Here is a 21552-nt window from a genome sequence, read left to right as displayed (position 1 = left end):
ATGTTAAACTGCGTGGAAATGTGGTATCAAGTAATTACTTGGACTAATGATTGCAAAATTTATTATTAGACTGCATATGGCTCTAGTGGACCTATTTGAAACACAAATTGATTTTTCAACAACGTAAAAAGATTATATTTTAGTGTCTAAACAAATGTAAAATTCTTCTTTCTGATAGACAAAGGTTGAACCCAAGCACATAAGCAAGATGAAGGCAGGGTAATGCTCAGTCAGTCATTTTAATGGTATTATACACTCAAGCAGTTTACAAAGTAAAACAATAAAGTACTGCTGGGTAGGGATAACTGACTAAATAACACTTTGGGCATAAGCCCCATTAACATAAAAGCCACTAATAATAAATCTCTTCTATCTAACAATACTATGTGCACAGATGTAACAGGTAGACTTAAAGATAACCATCAAAAGTGATGCAGAGTAACCTGAATATTGGCTACAAACAGTATCAGACAAATAGAGAGTTTGCTATTGTTTAACAAGTAGGTTAATTCTCCCAGGTGCAGAATTATCCTGTGGGGAGATTTAGTGGATGATGGAAGCAATGTTATTTGCTCTCCAGGCTAGAGCCAAATCAGCACCATGGACAGAAGCCAGGAAAGCCCTTTGGCACAAACCTTAGAGCAGCACCATGGCCAGAGGTTTTGATAGAGATCTGTACTACTTTGTTGATGAAGCTTGTAATGCATGCAAAGATTTATGAATTTCTCAGTTCCGCAGAGCATGGCTAAATACAAAGATGAAAAGACTGTTAAAACATATGTAGAAAAGTACCGCGTATAGCCAAGATACCAGCCACTCAAAGTACCCTGAATAGAAATCTATAGGCCATTTCCCCCAATGCCAAAGACGGTGACTGCACTGCCCTTAACCCCCTAAACAAATTAACGCTAATAAAGACCACAGCTGAGGTTCACGATAGCTTCAGCTTTGTAGTGGCAGATAAAGGGACATCTATTCAATATTGTAGTAAAAATGCAAGTAGATGTGCTTTTTCCTTCTTACTTTTCATGGCTACTGGCTGTCTGCGTACAGAGTGTCTTCCCACACGTGTGTTCATTAAAATCATTGTTGGACCAAGATCCTCTGGACCATGGGTGGTTTGTACTCTCCCTCCTCAATTGTGAACCTTAACATTTGGGGGCTTCGTCCGGTGGTTGAGGAGGGAGGATTGGAGGTTTAGATGGAGAAATTTGGTGGTCTCTGAGGTGGTCTGACGGGCAGACATGAATTCCAGTGGTCGAAGTGAGTGGGCATAAGCCGGCTTATCCAAAAGGTAAGGCACTACCTGTTGAATTATTTCCAAAGTGTGCCAAATTGGACATGATAAAATTTAAGTCTACTCACTGAAGTTACTGGTGGATGTCTGTTTTGATTTTGATGAAAAATCTCATGAGTTGAAGCAGTTAGAGTTCTGCTAAGAAGAAAGAAGAAATGAAAGCAGTAAAGTCTGCTAAAGCAGTTAGAGTCTGCCAGGAAAAGTTTAAATACTGGGTTGAAGTCCCAAAGAAATTGAGTTAGAGTCTCAAGTAGTTAAATACTGGGTTGAAGTCCCAAAGAAATTGAGTTAGAGTCTCAAGTAGTTTGGTAGGGTATTTGGTCATTTTGTGGGTTAAAGTCCCGGTTGGTCATTAGGTCAGACCTTGGTTGGTCATTTTGTGGGTTAGAGTCCCCATTGTCCATCAGGGTCGATCTGCCTCAGTCATACACTTGTGTTGGGGTGTTGATTGTTGTTTCAAAGTATTATAAATTATTCTAGAACGGCAGTTCGAGTCTGCTAGGAAGCGCAGTGCTCAGAGGTAACGCTTGCCAATGCCAAGGACGCTTAGGCATTGTCCTCGAAGAGGGATAGTCAGTTGGTCACTGTGGAGCTTGGGGCACTCCAGAATAACTAGGAGTTAGAGTCTCCTTACCGTTTGGAACGGTAGTCTGCGCTTTTTTGGACAGGAGAAGTTGGACTTCGGGCGTGTAACTTTAACTTAAAACTTCAGGGTAAGCCTTGGCTGGGAAACGCCAAAAATAGAGCTTCAGGCAAAGCTTGGGTTGGTTGACGCTTTTAAATTGAGTTAGGGATTTTAGAGATGAGGCCAGAAACAGTTAAAGTCTTGATACTGGTTAATTGGTCGCAAAAAACTCAGGGAGTTTATCCGCTGGGCGGTTATTTTAAATTTGTCTAAATTGTGTAGGCGCTAAAGCTGACAGATCTGACAGTGGTTGTAAATATAAGACGTCGTTGTAATATAGAATAAGAAAATTTGGTGTGAGAGATCTCTGTGTGTCGAGTCAGTAATGCACTGACTGCCTGCTGCTATTTTTAGACAGTGTGTGTGAGTGAAAATGCAAATTAGTAAGCAGTGAACTGTTTAAGCCACAGTTGGTTTTACAAATACTGCTGCAAACATTGTAGAGTGTGTGTTTAAGATGCCATTTATGTTTACTAGAGGGTTATAAATAAAGTTTTGAGTTGCCGTAGTGGATGTATAGTAATTGACTGAGTTTGGATGCAGATATATAAATATATTGAGTGCACTGTATATACTTAAGACTAACACATTACTTTCAGTAGTAACTTTTCTCCAGCATTAGTTGCTGGTGTGGTTTATTTTTTCAATTTCTTGTGTGTGCGGTGAGAATTAATGGAGGTTTCAATTTTTCGTTTGTTTGTTTTTGACTTGCTCTTTCTGATTATGACAAGCATGTCTAAAATACTCTTAGGAAAGTGTGTTTTGAGTTATATTCGTCAACTCTGGTCACAGTTTAAGTGTGTGAATGCGGTGACTAGAAGGTTTTGAATGATGAATAAAGGTGTGAGAGGTATTTCTTTGGTGATGTCAAGTAGGATGTTTTAAAGTTTGAAAGTGTTTTTAATTTAAGAGATGCATGAGTGATGTTATAAGAGTTTGAGTTTCTTTTTCTTTCAGTTTAAAAACACATAAGTACATACACTTGGTACACCTGTTTACTCTTTGACTTTATTAAAACAGACGGTGTATTTGAGTTTGAATTTCAGTAATTGTATGTTGATATGGTAATTTAGTTTTATGTTAGGTGAAGGAGATGTCCATCTCTGCGTCTTGCAGGATTGAAAGTGAAAGTCGAAGGTTGTGATGTGAATGCTGTGAGTACTCGATTTGAATGATTCTGTGTGAGGTGTACAAAATACTAAATAATAATAACACTATGAAAGTTGATAGTAGAGTGAGTGCAAGGTGGTGTGTGAACAGAGGAAGTCTGAGAGAGAAGTGTGTGTGTAGGCAAAATGCAGAGTGTGTGCGTGAAATAAGGGAGTATTGTTTTTACATCAAGGTTTAGTAGAACTAAAGTAGAACGTTACAAACAAACAGATAAAAAAGTAAAATGAAGAGAGAAAATAACTGACAATTACATTAATGAATAGAAAACACACATACACAAAGTGCCATATGTGAAATTATTCTAGGAAGGAGTCAGAAGTGAGATAGTTTAATATAAGATGCAATGAAGGAAGCAGCTTATACTCCTTTAATTTCCAGAGCCAGTGTGTTCCCTCCCCTGCCCACTTGGGCCCCGTATCAGGCGAGTATGGAAGGCTGGATAGCCCATGACAGGTAAGATCCCACCTCGAAACCCTGGGACAACCTAAGGCAGGCACAGTCACGATTACTCGGCTTCAGTAAGAAGACGGGACCTGACGGGTAAAGCCGCTGGGCTGAGGCAGAGGGGGTAAGTGGCAAGTGGAGCCCTACCTTCTGGCTGAGGACAAGGAATGCTGCTATTTAAGGTAGGAAATCAGAATTTGGGTTAGTAAATTTGGGGAGGAGAAAATTGACTGTTTAAAGGCAAAATTATGAAGGAGTCTGACACACTGCAAAAGCAACATATGCAAATTCACATACACAAACAGAAAATGCATTAACCTTATAAAGACAAGACAAGCTCATGATGATTATTTGTATAGATACTGATTAAACCTGGCTTAGAACACAAAGATACGCAATGAAGATCAGTTTGCTACTTGTATGAGTGGTACAATGGTGTGAATGGTTAATGAAATACATTTGAGTTTGTAATTGAGGAATAGAAGGAGCCATATGACAAAGGGAGTTATGTAAACAAAAAGTGATTAAAGTAGTTTTAAAAGAGTGACTTAGGAGTGCTCTCTCGTACTGAGTGATCAAAACCAGTGATCACTGTAGAAAGAAATAAAATGATTTAATGAGTTGGGAATGTTTAAACATATGTTTCTGTTGTTACAGCAACTCATTGAGAGATGACTCAGTATGCAAATTAGTTGGAGTGAGTGGTGACGAAGGAACTTCCTGTGTGTGTGTGTGACTGAGGAAGTGACTTTCAGAAGAGGAAGCATAGCAGAGAAGAAAAGTGCAGATTGGGGTAGGGAATTTATAGTTTAGTGATTATATGATGTCGTAAGGGGTCTTATGCTGAATTTAAGAGCATAAGGGGGTGATTTTTGTTTGCAAATTGTGTGGTTTTAATGAGACTTTCGGTGTATTGAGGAGGTGAAATTATGTGGTGGCAAAACTTTTGTGTGTTTAAGGTTGTTGAGGTTGTTGTGGTGATGGGTTGATTTTGTCAGTTAGGTTTGGGTTGTTGTTTTTGTTTTTAATAGAGGGAGTTTTAGGAAACATGGACATGTCTAAAAAATTGGGCCCATTATTTTGTAACAGTGCACTTAAAGAAAACCTGTCAGGTGATTTTGATTTTGTTTTTATGAGCTAATAATCAGCTCTATTTTTTCTCATTTTTGTTTTAAGCAGGCCTGCAACAGTGAATAACGGCGCTGAAAATTCTCGGGAAGAGCAAATATCCAGATTACAATTGGCTGAGGAGAAAGCTACCTGGGGACTATTCAGGTCGTAAGTCCCTGTAAAAAGGATTTTATGCGAGTCAATCCAGTCCAAAAGCATAAAGAAATATTTTCCTATGGAAAATAAAAAATGACTGAGCTCATTTTGCTGAGGGCGGAGAATCTGACGCGGGAAGCTCCACTATTAGCAAAAATATGGAGTGAATGTGTGAGGATGAATAAATGTGGACAAACAATTTGCTTTTACCAGAGAAAATTTCTGTTTTGTTTTGTTGACTGGGGTTGGATTATGGGATTATAGTATATTGTTGGGAGAATGCCAAATGCTAAAGGGAAAATATTTTTTGATATAACTCAGTTACCATTAATTGTAGAAACACATGACTGATAATTGTTCTGTTTTAAGTTTATTTTTATGACATAGATTGGATCATGAGTGGGGAAACTGAGCATTTTTAAGTTTTGTATAGTATCTTGACACATGAAATGTATCAAGATAAAGGGGGGTTTAGGGTTTAATAATTTAATTGTTTAATAATTTAGGATCATTTCAGGACCTTTTGGGTTTTTGATCATTTGGATATGGTAAAACTGAAACTGTTATTTTTAAGTTAAGGTTAAAGGATTAAAGTGAACTTGTCACGGTTTGCGGGGCAAGCCGTGTGGAGTTGTAGAAAAGGACCCAAAAGGCGGCAGCTCTGGTGCAGGTGAATATTTATTTATAACGGTGGGCACAAAACAGCACTGGTGGAAAAACAAGAAACCGGAAACCTAAACTGGGTAAGCTAATAACACAAACCAGAAACGAGGATGCAGGGAGGTCCGGGGAAATACACAAGAGACGCAGGGAGACCGAGGGGAAATAAAACAGACGAACCAGCAACTATCATAACAGAAGACACAACTTAAATACACCCAGAGAACACAGGGAGATTACACACAGGTGGGGAACACAGGTGACACTGATAAACATAACGAGACAGGGCAGGAGTGAACACAATATTACGCATACTGACGAGAGACTGTCAAAGTAAAACAGGAAGTACACAGAGGTTCAGACAGGAGGAGAGAAAGCACGGGGAGAACACAGACATAACAGGCTGGGGGAAACATGGAATAAACACAAAGAGAGACGAGAGCTCATAAATACACAGAGGGGCACAAGGGGGTAAGAGTCACAAAGGGAAAAAACACTTAGGGAACACCACAACAGGACACCTCAGAAAACCTGGCCTAAATAAGGAGCGAAAATACAAGGAACCAAGAATACTGGGCCAACATGGCCCAGGACCATGACAGAACTGAATCCTGTTTAGAAGATACAATGCCGGTTTTTCAAAGCTGTGAATAATTCTTAGAGGGAAAATTAGTGAGGGTTGAAGGAGGAGAACAGCTTTGATTTCTTTTTGATTTCTATAAGTAGTGGTTATAATGTAGGCTTACACATACAGATATTACATAGGAGGTATTTTTAGGATAAAGGGGAGAGCTTGTAAATAGAAATGATTTTTATACATATTGCATTTTTTGATATGAGTTATTGAAGTTATTGAAGGATTGCACACGCTTACAGACACAGAGTTAAGAAACACACATGACAGTATTGATTCCAGGCAAAAGGCCTCAAATTCATTTAGCTTTTTGACTGAACTTAAAGAAGGACCAAAGAGGAAGGAAAGCATATATTTTGGTTAAGTCTGATAAATTAGAATTAGAAGATATTGTTACATTAAAGGGAGCAAATGAAATAAAAAGGCTATACCAAAAACAGGTGATAACATAGGAAATGTGAGGTTTTAAAATGAAGTTAGTGTTAACACACAGGAGTTGTTTCAAGGCAGCATTTAGCTATGATGAAATGTATACAGGATGTTGATGATCAGATAGGGAAAAATAGAGCGAGCAACCGGACGTGAAAGCAGGGCTTAAAGAGTTTTAAAGTGATGAGTAACGTTGAAGAATATACATAAATACAAGTCAATAAGTTAAGAGCGTAATTAGGATCAGGCTTTTGATTAAAGAGTCCCAGATAGGATAAGTTAGGGAGGTGCAGGAAAAGGTGTTTTGTTTCCTTTGCAGAAGATCTCAGCGACCACAGGAGGGGCGAGGATCCTGGAGATCTCGAGGCCTGCTGAACCACCAGAGAGGGTCTGAGCGAGGACACAATGTATTGCGACCTCTGGTGTTCCAGAGGTCGAGAGAGGGAGTGTGGAGCAGGGAAATTATTTTACTGCTATTGCTAAATAATTGTCATCATTACCATTGCATTAATAATATAATCTGGAGTTTATATTGCATTCAGGGGTTAAACAGTGTGTCTTTCAGAAAGGCTAAAAGTAACAGGACAGGAAATAGGCTTGGAGAGTTTTGCAGAAGTGGAAGTTATTTTGAGCCGCAGGCTAAGACGAGGCTTTAACAATGTAACAGATAGCTTTAAGAAGGCCTTAAGCAGTTATGACTATTTTATACACAATGCATATCTGTGCTTATTAAAGAGTTGGAGCTCGGTCAATTAATTGGGGGTCGGAAGCTTTGTTCGGCGCGATGTTCGGACAATCTATTGTGCAAGTGACTTGGAGCCATAGAAGGAATTGCAATACATGCTTACAAAACACTTATATATCAGATCATTTCATACTAAGGTTTAAGCAGAGGTTCTTGGTTAAAACATTTATTTAGTAGAAGACATACACATAGTCTCAGTGAGCCTCTGGTCTGGTAAAAGGTCAGAAGTGCAACAGGTGAAGAGGTGACACAGAGAGCATGTGAGGTCGTGACACACACACATGAGTTAAATTTATTTAGAGGAGAGATTAGTCATGTCTGGTTGTAACTGCAAAAGTGTCTCGGTAAAAGAGGAACCGTCCTTGTCGTCTCGGCAAGAAAGAGGAACAATTCACTTTAAGACAAGAACGGAAAGTACCAGCCAGGAAAATAGAAGATGATCTTCTGGGGTAAAAGCCAGAAGATCATCTTGTATAAATCTATGTATAAAATGTATCTGTGACGCATGAAGGGGCGTCAGTAAATCAAACCCTGATGCTATAAAATATCTGTTCATGCTTTGATTAAGTCGAGGACTACTGGCTGTCTGCGTACAGAGTGTCTTCCCACACGTGTGTTCATTAAAATCATTGTTTGACCAAGACCTTCTGGACCAAGAGTGGTTTGTACTCTCCCTCCTCAATTTTGAACCTTAACAGCATGAATTATAAAATACAGCATATGTTCAGTGCTGTGGTGGCATGCATGGAAGACATATTATGAACATATTATGGCTCAACTGCATGGATTTGGATTAAGTATGTTTTTTTTTCTTTGTTGTATTTTGTTTTGCTTTATTTTGTGTTTTAGTCAAAAATAACTGCTCCGAAACTGGAACAGTATCTCTAAAAAGAATATGTTACTGAAGGAAACACTGGGTACTGCTTTTATTTTCTTCAAGAAACTTTTGTCTGCACTACCAATTTTTTTACAATTATTTTCATAAATTCTACCTTAGATAGACAGGCAGATGAACAGAGAGATTAACAAAAAGGCATACAGATAGCACACACACAATCATATACACGTCAATGGATGAGTGAAAAGGGAAGTTTTTGAACCTACACAATTACACTTGGGGATTAAACAGTTGGAAGTCAGGCACCCAATAACCCCACAGGAGTGTGCTGTGCGTACGCACTCTGTGAGCTCTCTTCTGAACTCAGAGATTCCAGTTGCCCAGGCAACCCTGTCTTGAAGGTTTTAAACTCAGTTTTAACATATGATGCCTCCTGTGTCTCTTCTCAGTCAAGAAAGCGGATTATTGGCTAGAAAAACACTCTTTTTTTTAGTCAAGTATCTGGTTAAATACATCCGACAGTAAACCAACTGACACACTGCCCTCAGGTAATGTGCTACCTATATTTCTTGCCTGGCTATGACAAGAGATAAGTCATTTGCATTGCTATTGTATTGTGCTTTAACACTGTCAGCAGCTTTAATGGGATTTGTCAAATGCTGGCCACGAGTAAATCTTGAAAAGACTAAGAGAAGCAGTGTAAGAGGTATTAGAATAAAGTGCTCAGAGTCAGCGCAGGAAGTGCTCTGCTATTAATTGTGAACACATTTCTTGCTACAAGTTAGATTGTATAGTTGTAGCCTGGTCAGTACTTTTCTTTCTGCAGATCGAATTCTATATTGCTAAATATAAACATCATGTTCCCCTCTAAGCAACTAAGCAAAGGCAGCTGGCCTATGTCCAAACACAGCTGGCAACACTACTGTAGACTTGTACATTTCTGTGCTGTTAAGATAATGACAGCATGTCAAGATGGAAATCTAAGTAGGTATATATAAATGACTTTCTCAATAAAAAATAAAAATGAAATCATTTTTTAAAAAATGAGCACACATTTGTAGAATGGGGAATATCTTTTAAAAAGTCGTGTTTTATAGTCTTTTTTAAAAATCTTTCAGAGAGAGTGGACTGGCTTACTGAAGGAAACCACTTGATGCAACCATAGCAACAAATCGTCCTATCTAACAAAATAGTGTCATTGTTCTATTAAGTACTCTAGAATATGAATATATTTCAGTCAAATAAAATGGTGCATAGCAAAACAGAAATGATTTCAGACAGTCCTGTGCTTGACAAACAAAAGACTCTACATGGAATATAAGCACGAGACATGGCAAAACCTTTTCTCTTAATCCTGAGCTACTAACCTCAACTTTAAACTACTTCTTTGCTTTCTCATAAACTAATTAATTCATTAATTGATTAAAATATGTAAGAATGGACAGCAGTCCGCCATGTTACCCCACCATCTTGAATCCAGTTGCTCAGATAATTCTAAGCAACTGGATTTTGCCTAATTACATTTTATGTACATGGCTAGAGACCGGCCACATACGCAGTGCACCAAAGGCGAAGGAGAACCAATCTAATTTTGCATTGCACAACATTTTAATTTGTGTCTACACCTTCAGACTCAAGATATTAAGGATCACACCTATGTTATCCCATTTGAGAAGGGTCCCCTTCATCGAAGAAGTGAGAACACAAAGGAAAGAGACAGCTTGAATGGCATCTTAATAAAATGTCACCCTGTCACCTCAAGCATCAGGGTCCAACATAAAAATGTGAATAAACCTGTTTATTTATTCCTGATATTATCAGAAGAGGGCAGCACGGTGGCACGGTGGTTAGCACTGTTGCCGCACAGCAAGAAGGTCCTGAGTTCAATTCCACCATCAGGCCGGGGTCTTTCTGTGTGGAGTTTGCATGTTCTCCCCGTGTTTGCGTGGGTTCTCTCCGGGTACTCCGGCTTCCTCCCACCGTCCAAAGACATGCAGCTTGTGGGGATAGGTTAATTGAATAATCCAAATTGCCACTAGGTGTGAATGTGAGTGTGAATGGTTGTCTGTCCCTATGTGTTAGCCCTGCGACAGACTGGCGACCTGTCCAGGGTGTACCCCGCCTTTCGCCCTATGACAGCTGGGATAGGCTTCAGCGCCCCCCGCGACCCTGAAAAGGATAAGCGGAAGCGAATGGATGGATGGATTATCAGAAGATTACAGATGTGATGCTTATAATATGGATATAGGCTAATATTACGCTACTAAGTTTAACATTGAGTGTCCTAAAAATTACACATACCTTCAGTTTTATTACACTCTGACATCATATGAGTGTTTATTCACTGTGGCAGTCCACCAATGTTAGATCCACTTCAAAGACAGTTTTACTAATGCTGGCTAACAGGAGCACTTATTGACAAAAAAGGATCAGAATATCCTAAACAACTCACTTCAGTCCCCAAACAAATGGTTGACACAATCATCATCATCATAATCTATTTATATAGCACTTTAAAAACACAATCGTAGCTATTCACTTCTCTTGTACAGTTTTTGGTTTAATATCTTGCTCATTTTGAATCTTTATGCTCCATTTGCTGCTGGAATGCATGAATTTCCCCAATCAGGATCAATAAGGGATTTTTATTGTATTCTATTTACAGTTACATCTGAGTCATAAGTTGAGTAAAAAAGCTTCCAGGTATATCATAACAATGCTTTTTTGCCTGGAAAGAACTTACAGATTTGTTTATGTGTTCTACACAGAAGTCATACGTTTTCTTATGTTTTTGAAATGATGAGCTACAGTCTGGTCTACAAGGGTTGATTTTAAGCATTCAAACAAATTGAAACAGCTGCAGTAGTTAACAACAATTTTCATTTTGGATATCAGTTGTATCCTTATATATGTGCATACAATATGCCAATGCTGTAGTGTGCTGTAGCAAAAAAAACCAACTGACTTGAGATGGTCTGAGTAAAATCTGTGGTGGCAGATGGCTTAATTAAAATTTGACAAGCATTCAGTGGTCGTTAGCTGATGACTGAAATTTACGAATGCCTTTGGTTATTGTCCTTTCGTGATCTGCTAGGGCTCCAACACAAATACAAAACCCCAAAACATAGAAAACCCAGGAATAATAACTGCCTAAACTAAAGGCAGATAGGAAATAACACAAACTAAATCACATAACAAAATGAGACAAATACAAACATGAACTCAGAGCGCTGGGTCAGAGACCCAGCCTGTGACAGAGCCCCCCCCTCAAGGGCGGATTCCAGACGCCCAAAACCTCGAAAAACAAAACCAAAAACAACCCACCAAGGGCGGGCGGTGGGGGTCCAGGACGGAGGGCCAGAAACAAGGCCAAAAAAACCAAAATGTCCATCAAAATCACAGGAGCGCAGGGAACAGTTCATGACTCCTCAGGGGGCCGACCCGGAGGGTGACGGTCCAGAAAATCATAGTTCATGTGATCAGGGGGCTGGCCCGGAGGCCGACGGCACAGAAGTCCATGGTCGAACAGTTCCGGGGGCCGTCCGTGCGGACGGCAATGGTGGCGACATGGAAACCGTTCAGGGGGCCGACCGTGCGGACGGCAACGGCGTAGAAACAGTTCAGGTGGCCGACCGTGTGGATGGCAACGGCGTAGAAACAGTTCAGGTGGCCGACCTCGACGGCGGTGACGTCCAGCAGGTGGCCGAAGATTCCCAGGTGCAGAGCGAGGGTTGGGCGGCGGCATAACAGCCGTAGGACCAGGCGACGCTGAAGCAGAGGCAGAGGCTGGACCAGGCGTAACAGAAGCACAGGCAGAGGCTGGACCAGGCGTAACAGAAGCACAGGCAGAGGCTGGCCCAGGCGTAACAGAAGCACAGGCAGAGGCTGGACCAGGCGTAACAGAAGCACAGGCAGAGGCTGGACCAGGCGTAGCAGAAGCACAGGCGGATGCAGCCGGACCAGGCGTAGCAGAAGCACAGGCGGATGCAGCCGGACCAGGCGATGACGAAGACTCGGATGCAGCCGGACCAGGCGATGACGAAGACTCGGATGCAGCCGGACCAGGCGACGACGAGGTGGTCGCAGGTGGCGGCTGGACAGGCTCCTCGGGCCCTCCAGCTGATGCGGCGTGAGGCTGAACGGGCCCCTCGGACCCTCCAGCGGAGACAGGAGGCTGAACGGGCTCCTCGGACCCTCCAGCGGAGACAGGAGGCTGAACGGGCCCCTCGGACCCTCCAGCTGACGAGGCGTGAGGCTGGACGGGCCCCTCGGACCCTCCAGCGGAGACAGGAGGCTGAACGGGCCCCTCGGACCCTCCAGCTGACGAGGCGTGAGGCTGGACGGGCTCCTCGGACCCTCCAGCGGAGACAGGAGGCTGAACGGGCCCCTCGGACCCTCCAGCTGACGAGGCGTGAGGCTGGACAGGCCCCTCGGACCCTCCAGCGGAGACAGGAGGCTGAACGGGCCCCTCGGACCCTCCAGCGGAGACAGGAGGCTGAACGGGCCCCTCGGACCCTCCAGCTGACGAGGCGTGAGGCTGGACAGGCCCCTCGGACCCTCCAGCGGAGACAGGAGGCTGAACGGGCCCCTCGGACCCTCCAGCGGAGACAGGAGGCTGAACGGGCTCCTCGGACCCTCCAGCGGAGACAGGTGGCTGAACGGGCTCCTCGGACCCTCCAGCGGAGACAGGTGGCTGAACGGGCCCCTCGGACCCTCCAGCTGACGAGGCACGAGGCTGGACGGGCTCCTCGGGCCCTCCAGCGGACGTGGCATGAGGCTGGACGGGCTCCTCGGGCCCTCCAGCAGAAGCAGTGGCAGGACCAGTAGGTGCCGAGACTACTGGCTGAACAAAAGGCTGAGCAGGTGATGGAACAAATAACTGAGCTGAACAATGGGCTAAGGGCTGAGCTAACGGAAGCACAGGAAAGTGAACTATGGACTGGGCTGCTAACAGAGCTAATGACTGAGCTATAGACTGAAAAGCATGCAGTAGTGATGGTGGTGATGGTTGTGGACTGAATTCTCCTGAGCCCTCAGTAGAAACAGGGACGGTGCAGGAGCATGCCGGACACTAGCCACTCCCACCCGAGGAGTAGGTACGGGTGCGGAGACGGGCTGTATCCTGGCTGACCTCACCCTGGGGACCGGAACAGGCACCGGCAACGGCTGGGCAACTGCCCTTCCCACCCGAGGAGCTGGTACGGGTGCAGAAAGGGACAGAGCCTCAGCCGGCCTGGAAACCAGAGCAGGGACCAACTGGGCCTCAGCCTCCCCCACCCGAGGAACTGGTACGGGTGCAGAGGTACGCTGGGCCCGAGCTGCCCCGGGAGGAGAAACACGAGCAGGAAAAGGAGCAGGCTCAGAAAAAACAGTCTTAGAAACGGCAGGCTCAGGGTCGACAAAAACAGATCTATCAAAAATGAACCCGCCGTCCACTTCATGTTTTGCAGTCTTAGTATTAGCAGTCCTTGTTTTAATAGATTTTGAAATCCTTGGGTTGACAGTTGTAGAGTGAGCTGACTTGGGGATGACTGAACCGGACCTGACAAAACCCGAACAGACGGAACCGGAACTGAGTGTGTTTGACCTGGTAGAGTGGTTCACAGTTTTCCCTTTAACAGCATTTACAGCCTTTGGCGAGTGCTTATTGTCTGTGATTTCTCCCTGTTCAGAGGGAGCAAAATGAAAAAACTTCTCCCAGTCTATGTCATCGTCCATCAGGGACACATCGACAGGATCAGGAGTGTGTCTATTGTTCTTAATGTCCAGAGAAGCGGAAGAAGGATAATCAGTGTTACTCACCACCGGGAGTTGCTTAACATGGTCCATCTTATTGCGGCGTGTGCGCCGCTTCCTGCGAACAGAGGAAGCTGGCGGAGTGAGCGACTGAGCCCCTGGTGCACAGAACGGTGACACCGAGGCTGGAGCGTGAGCGCCTGAAGCCACACGGAGGACTCCCACCTGAAGCGAGCGAGGCTTAGATGCAGGCAGCGCAACAGGCGGGGACTTTCGGCAGCTCTTGGGACCTCCGAGAGCTAGCCGAGTCCCGTGGAAAATGCGCTCGTAGTCGGGGGTACGCCACGGCTTCCAGCGGAGCTCCTCCTCCAGCTGGGCGAAGGCTGCCTCCCGACGCTCGTAAAGCTCGCGGTCTGCTGAGTCCATAGTGGTCAGGTCGTACTGTCACGGTCTGACTGGGGCAGACCGTATGTGTTGCAGAGGAGGACTCAAACGCAGACCAAAACGTGGTGTGGATTAACAAAACAAGCCGTTTATTGAGGTTAGCAACGAGGGTACAAAATAATAGGGCATCGGTGAAAACTAAACAATAACCTAAACTGGGTGAACTAATAACAAAACATGAAAAACCTTAACCATAGTGAACTGACATGGGTACCTGGAGATGAGACATGGATGAGCAGACGACCTGACAATGGCATGCAGAAAACAAAGGGCTTAAATACATACATGAGGTGATCAGGGAAAGTGGAGACACATGGGGGAAACAGCTGACAGACATAAACCTAATGACAGGACCAGGAGAGGAAAGCTAAATACAATAAACAAAGAACACATGACATTGTCAGAATAAAACAGGAAATACTAAAACTAAAACATGACAACACAACTTAACAGACCTAATATGTGATGAATAAATACAAAACCCCAAAACATAGAAAACCCAGGAATAATAACTGCCTAAACTAAAGGCAGATAGGAAATAACACAAACTAAATCACATAACAAAATGAGACAAATACAAACATGAACTCAGAGCGCTGGGTCAGAGACCCAGCCTGTGACAGATTGTGCTGAAAAACGGTAACGTTCACACAGGAAATCATCAGGAAATGATAAAATGTCCAAACGCGCTCTAATCACTCTCTCCCGGCGGAGAGCTCTGCGGAGAATTTGGGCTTCAACATCTACTGGCTCTTCAAGGAAGGAGCACGCCATGTCTGACACTTCCTACAGTCAGGTTTCCGACAAAGAGGCGGAGAAAGTTAGGGTTAGTTGAAGTAAACCTGCTAGGGGCAGGTTAGCTTCACGGAGTGTGTCGTCATAGTAACTCACTCAGAATTAATCTAAACTCGCTTTGTGAAACCGAAAACCCAGAGTTTTCGTTAACTCAGGGTATACTTACTCAGAGTTTGCACTAAACCGGCTTCCTGAAATAGGGCCCTGGTAACGAACTAATCATGTGATTCAGGTGTGTTGACCCAAGGTGAGATCTAAAACCTGCAGGACACCGGCCCTCGAGGCCTGGAATTGCCCACGCCTGGGTTACACTATGGCTCATGACACACAGTGTTCAAAAAATGGTTATTAAGCTAATCAACAGTTTACAGAAAACCAGTGTTACAAGCTAATTATACTTAAAATCGCGTTTCATATTTTTGTTGTAACGTTGCACATTTATGGACAATTTGATGATTGCTTGCTAACAATTTGAAAACATTTCTGCCTTTATGCTTAGAAATTTCCTCTGCACAATAAAACTATAAAAGCCAAAGTACTGCAAGTATAAAGTTTCAGCTTTTTTTTAAACAAAAAAGTTGATAAAGTCTACAGGAATATTTGAATGGCAACCACAAGTTTCATAAAAAGCTCAACTTTGCTGGAGTTTGTGAAATCTAAATAAATCCATTTATTTCTGACCTCCAGACTTAAAAAACACAAGTTACATTTGGCAAAATAATCACCTCAACATTTGGAGATTAGATTCTAGTTTCTTGTGTAATTTGTTGTCAAAAAAGAATAGAATAATGTATAAATTTTTAACATGAATAAAATGAAATCTCTTTGCGTACACTAATGATCTTGAATCGAAATATTCCACTAGATGGACACAGCTAATGATAGAAATTAGAGTAGCAGTTCAGCAAGCTGACAGGTCAGTGGTAAATTAGGGAAGCATTTTAGGGAAGATACTTGTGATGGTGAGAGAGAAGATCCCAGAAGAACTATGCCAAGGAGAGGGGAGGCTTGTGTAATGGGTAGAATGAGGGGTGAGTGGACAGGATAGAGACAGGTGATCCTGCTATTAAAATTACAAGGGGAATTCAACAGGCAGGCACAACTTGTTACACAACCACTAGTATGGTACCCATTGGGAGATGTCCCATATGTACTATATGTATTCATTAAAATGACATAAATTAAAGTAACTGCAGCATTAGATGAACTCGCAGAATTGTGTCAGCGCTCCAAAGAGGGCCCACCCATCATTACTATTACGTATGCTGTTAAAGCAGAAAAGACAGCTTGATGGTATTACATATCCTCAGTTTTTAATCTGTGGCCTGCCAGCATTCACTACTCACTAAAAACATTCATGTGGCCTGTAGTGCATTATCGTACACACTTGAGAGGCTCTCATTTATTTGCTCTTGAAGCATTAGCTGCAGGGCTATAGCACATCCATTACTGAAGACTGGTTTTGCTCTCTTGCATTCAACACCCTGTTTGTGTCTGTCATCTTGAGTAAACTAAAATGAGAGTATTATAAGGGATTCTATCCATAAACGATCATTATTAAAGATACGAGTGGGAGGCATAAAAGGAAGCGGGGGTGAAAATGTTTTATTTAGCCTTTTTTTGATGATTGAAGTTGTTTTTGTGCCTGAAATATATTTTCAACATCTAATTTTTTCATGTCTACCCATCTGCATGTTTTTAATGGTGCATCGGAAAATCTACGCAACATGCATAATCAGGTAGACTCTGCAGACTCTAGGGAAATTACCTCAATGTGGGGAATATGGAGTTTTTAGAACTATTAGGCACCACTAACAATAGTGATAATATATTCACTGAAAAACTGGTATGATTAAGGGGAAGTATAACACCAACCAGCCTAATTAAACCACTTAATAAACTCCTGTCCTGAGACATAGTCTAAGACCAGAAGTCAGCCTAATAGATATAATAATTGAAAAAACAATAACATATGAATAAATGTGAATAAACAGTATCACTGATGCAGAAGCAGATAAATGCACATTTAAACAGAGAAGGTAATTTATATTAGGGAGGGTGGCAATGTGTTTGTTATTTTAAGAAGCTCTTCCATTAAAAGATCCCTGTTCATGAAATCAAGACAGGGCCCGGGATACTTGCAGAAGACTTTCTTAAGTTTAAGAGTTTTGCTTTCTTGTTGAATTAAGATATTAAAAATGTTGCATGTTTTGTCCTTTAGCCATAAAGAATTTTTCTCAAACTTAAATGATTTGATGTCATGTGAATAAACTTTATTATTAGGGGATAAGACAAATACAAAATATTTTATATAAAAGAAACACATAGCAATTCATATAAAATACATTTATTTTACCTTGCTGTATATACGGTTGAGAATTTGAGTTAGCATGCCTTGAAAGGTCCTCGAAAATAATGAGGTTCGTCTTTAACACAGGTATGCTAATAAGGCATGCTAATTCTGACTGTAGCGTGGAGGCGTTATGCTGAAAAAAAATCCTCAAACAGAATATGATGTGACCTAATATCATAAATAAAAATAAGCTACCTTCAGCTGTTCCCTCTTCACAAAGGGTCATTACAGCAGATAGCTCCACATATTTCATTTACTTTTACAACACACGCTCTTCTTGACACGAACCCCAAGGGATTTGTATTTCCTCCCATGATCAAAACGGTGAGCTTTCACTTGTTAGTGAAAAGTGTAAACCACCTCACTGTGGAGCCACTTAGCATCACAAATGAACATCAGTGAAATATTCATCTTATTCAGGACTCCCTGTGATTGGCTGAGCTTTGATTACGAGTATTCCCAAGGTGAGTATCAACCCCAGTTTCATTTGAACAGGAGGTAAAATGGGAAGTCAACAGTATTTAGTCAAATAAAAGGCAGAGATTAAAGAAACTTTGGCAGCCAAGTGGGTAATTGATTTATAATTTATCAACGGTTGTGCTGAGCAGTGGCCTCCGGAGAGCTGAGGTTGATTTCTGTTACAACCTTTTTGGTTTCCCCATGAGAACACTTAATATGGGCAGCTCTTTTCTCTCAGTGGTTATTTAAAGTACAGCTATCAATAGACACTGCAGAAATCTGAAAGAATGTAAGCAATGCTCCCCAAATTCTGCTTGATTAAATTAAATTGTCACAGCAATGAAGGTGATCTATGATAGCAAGGTGAATGTGTAAAGTGCCATAAATCTCTTTGTCCTACCTTGAAAGGTCAGCATTTGCTCAGATGAGCCCAGAGATACTGTCTTATTCCACAATAATAAAAGTGAGAAAGCAGAAGCTGCTCAAAAGACACACTTCCTGCCTAAGCAATAAACTGCTGCTTGCTCATTAATGAATAGTGTTGCAGCTTAGGTTTGGGAAGGGGGGGGTGAAACCAAGGTGAATATCACTACAATATCACTACAATGCTGTACTGTACATTACAGACTCTTCAAATACACTCAGAATGACCCAACAGAGACTGCATACCTCAGTAACAGAGTGGGGTTTTTGGATACTTTAAATTGTACAAATTCAAGCTCACATTTTTAATAACCAGTTTATTTGACAGATAAACAATAGTAAATGTGGACCCAGAGTACTGACTGTATCATTTAGGGGGATTTTTAACCTTTCCATTACACACTGTGTGGAAAATGTATCTCCTATGCCACATAATTAATATTATAGTTGCTCGCTTAAATATTTCATTTGAAGGACATTTTATCAGTTCTGTCCAGATTTGTACAGATAGAGGGATAGACATAATTTAAGGGGGGGAAAAATCCATAAAAATTATGCATTATAGGTTCAACTATCCTGACATCCATCTGTCCATTTATTTTTTGGGGCTATCCTGTGGGAGCAGCAGCCTAAGCAGAGGGACCCACATTTCCCTCTCCCCAGCCGCCAGCTGAATGTGTCCTGGGTCTCTCCAGTGTGTCCTGGGTCTGCACCGGGGCCTCCTTCTGGTGGGACATACAAGGCACACCTCACCCAAAGGGAGGTTACGTCTCATTCCTGCAACTTCCCACTCAGATGTGAACTGCACTAGTGTGAGCTGGAGGTCACTGCCTAATTAAGCCAACAGAACCACATTATCTACCAAAGAAGAAATTAGATTCTGAGGCCACCAAAGTAAAATGTTTCTTTCCATAAAAATTCTGAACAAAATTTGTGACAAAGGGCAGTCCTGGCAACAGTCCAACACCCACCTGGAACGTGTCTGACTTACTGCCAGCAACGTGGACAAAGCTCCTGCAACACTCGTACAGGGACCATATGGCTCGTAGCAACTGGCCAGACACCCAATACTGCCAAAGCACCCCCATAGGGGGATGCAGTTGAATGCCTTCTCCAAGTCCACAAAACACATATAGACTGTTTGGGCAAACTCCCACGCATCCTCAATTATCCTCGAGAAGATAAAGAGCTCAGTGTTCCATGACTAAGACAAAAACTGAGGTTCAACTAACGGAAGAACTCAATTCCGGCACCCTGGTACACCCAGCAAGGGTGAGGAGTGTGATACCCTGTAGTTGGAGCACACCCTGTGCCCCCCCTATTAAAAAAGGGAACCACCACCCCAGGCACTGTCCCAGATGTCCACACAATGTTGCAGAGGTGTGTCAACCAAGACAGCCCTACAACATTCAGAGCCTTTAGGAACTCAGGGTGAGCCTTGTCCACCCTAGGGCCTGGCCACCAAGGAGCTGTTTAACTACCTCAGTGACCTTGCCCTCAGTGATGGACGAGTCATCCTCCTTGTCCGTGGACTCTCCTTCCAATCCCTTTGTCAGTGGGATTAATAGGTTCTCGAAGTGTTCCTTCCAAACTTCAACTATATACTCAGTTTAAGTCAGTAGCACTCCACCTCCAATGACCACCGCTTTCCCCTCCTGAGTGTTTGCCAGAATTGCTTTGAGGCAATCCGAACGGCTTTTTTCATGGCCTACCCAAAATTCTCCCACACCCGAGTTGTTACTTCAGCTACCACCTAAACTCGTTCCATCAGCTGGCTCCGAAATACCACAGGCAAACCAAGCCTGATAGGACTCCTTCTTCAGCTTGACACTGTCCACCATCTGGTTCAGAGATTACCAGCACAACAGGCACCAGCCACGTTGTGGCCACAGTTCCTTGTAGCTTCCTCTGCAATGGAGGTGCAGAACACGGCCCACTTGGACTCAGTGTCTCTAGGCTCCCTTGGAATAATTCCAAAGTTTTGAAGGTGTGGGTAGTTCAAGATCTTGCCTCTGCCTGACGTTCCCAGTGTACTCTCACTATACGTTTAGGTGGAGGATGCTGGAGAGACCACATCCAACTCACCACCAGGTGAGTTGAAAGCTCCGCTCCTCTCTTCACCTAAGTGGCCAGAATATACGGCGGCAGATACAATGATACCATTGCAAAATCGATCATCGACCTCCAAACGAGAGTGACCTGGTGCTACTTGGACATCCTTTTGTTGGAACATGGTGTTCATTATGGACAATCTGTGGTTTACACAGAAGTCCAATAACAAAACGTCACTCAGGTTCAGATCAGGCAGGATGTTCCTCCCAATCACACCCCTGGAGGTCTCATTGTCATTGCCCATGTGACCACTGAAGTCTTACAGTAGGACGAGGGAGTCACCAGACGGAGCACCGTCAAGCACCCCACTCACTGATCCAAATAAAACTCGGTACTCTGAACTATCATTTGGTGCATATGTGCAAACAGTCAGGACCTGTTCCCCAACCTGATGGTGTAGAAAAGCAACCCTTTTGTTCACCACAAGCCCAGGGGATACAAGAGTGCCCACCCCTTCCCGTTGCCTTTTACCAAGGGCAATTCCAGACTGGATCAGAGTCCAACAGGTCTCTCTGGACTGGTTCCAGAAACCAAGTTTGGGGTGAGTCAAACTAAATAGCCTGTATCGCTCAACCTGAATTACTACCTCAGGCTCCTTCCTGAGCAGAGAGGTGACGTGTCAGAATTGCAAACCTCTATACCAGGGGATGGGACCGCCAGGGGCTACACCCCTGACTACTGCCTGACACACATTGCACCAGGCCCCTATGGTGCTTCTTGCAGCTGGTGGGCCTACAGGAGGGTGAGTCCATGGCACATCTCAAGGCTGCACCCAGTTGGGCAAACTATATTGACATTTAGTTAAATATTGCTTAAGCTTAGGAAATGCTTTATACATATATTTTCCTATAGTCAGTACAACAACTCTAGTGTTGACATCTTTAATTTTCAGACGTTGAGCTTACAAGAATCCATCATTTTCTATTAGTACATACAACGCTGTCTCTTGGAAATGCTGTTTATTTGCAGCTTATGGTGAGCGGCCTAACCTTTAACTCATTCACTGCCAGCCATTGGCAGTGAATGAGTTAAACCCATTGACTCATTCACTGCAATTGACGG

At 42.9% G+C, this 21552-nt stretch overlaps 1 protein-coding gene across 2 annotated transcripts in view; it reads right to left on the bottom strand.

The window, feature by feature from the left end:
* igsf21a (immunoglobin superfamily, member 21a) overlaps positions 1-21552 on the bottom strand; it is a 194803-nt gene that overhangs the window by 112675 nt on the left and 60576 nt on the right. The window lies entirely within an intron of this gene.

The sequence above is a fragment of the Rhamphochromis longiceps genome, linkage group LG5 (genome assembly GCF_057381845.1).
Source record: "Rhamphochromis longiceps isolate RC_006_pf linkage group LG5, R_longiceps_female_GT1.1, whole genome shotgun sequence".
NCBI lineage: Eukaryota > Metazoa > Chordata > Actinopteri > Cichliformes > Cichlidae > Rhamphochromis > Rhamphochromis longiceps.
Note: the sequence above shows the minus strand (reverse complement) of the source record. Positions and strands in the feature narration are given on the sequence as shown.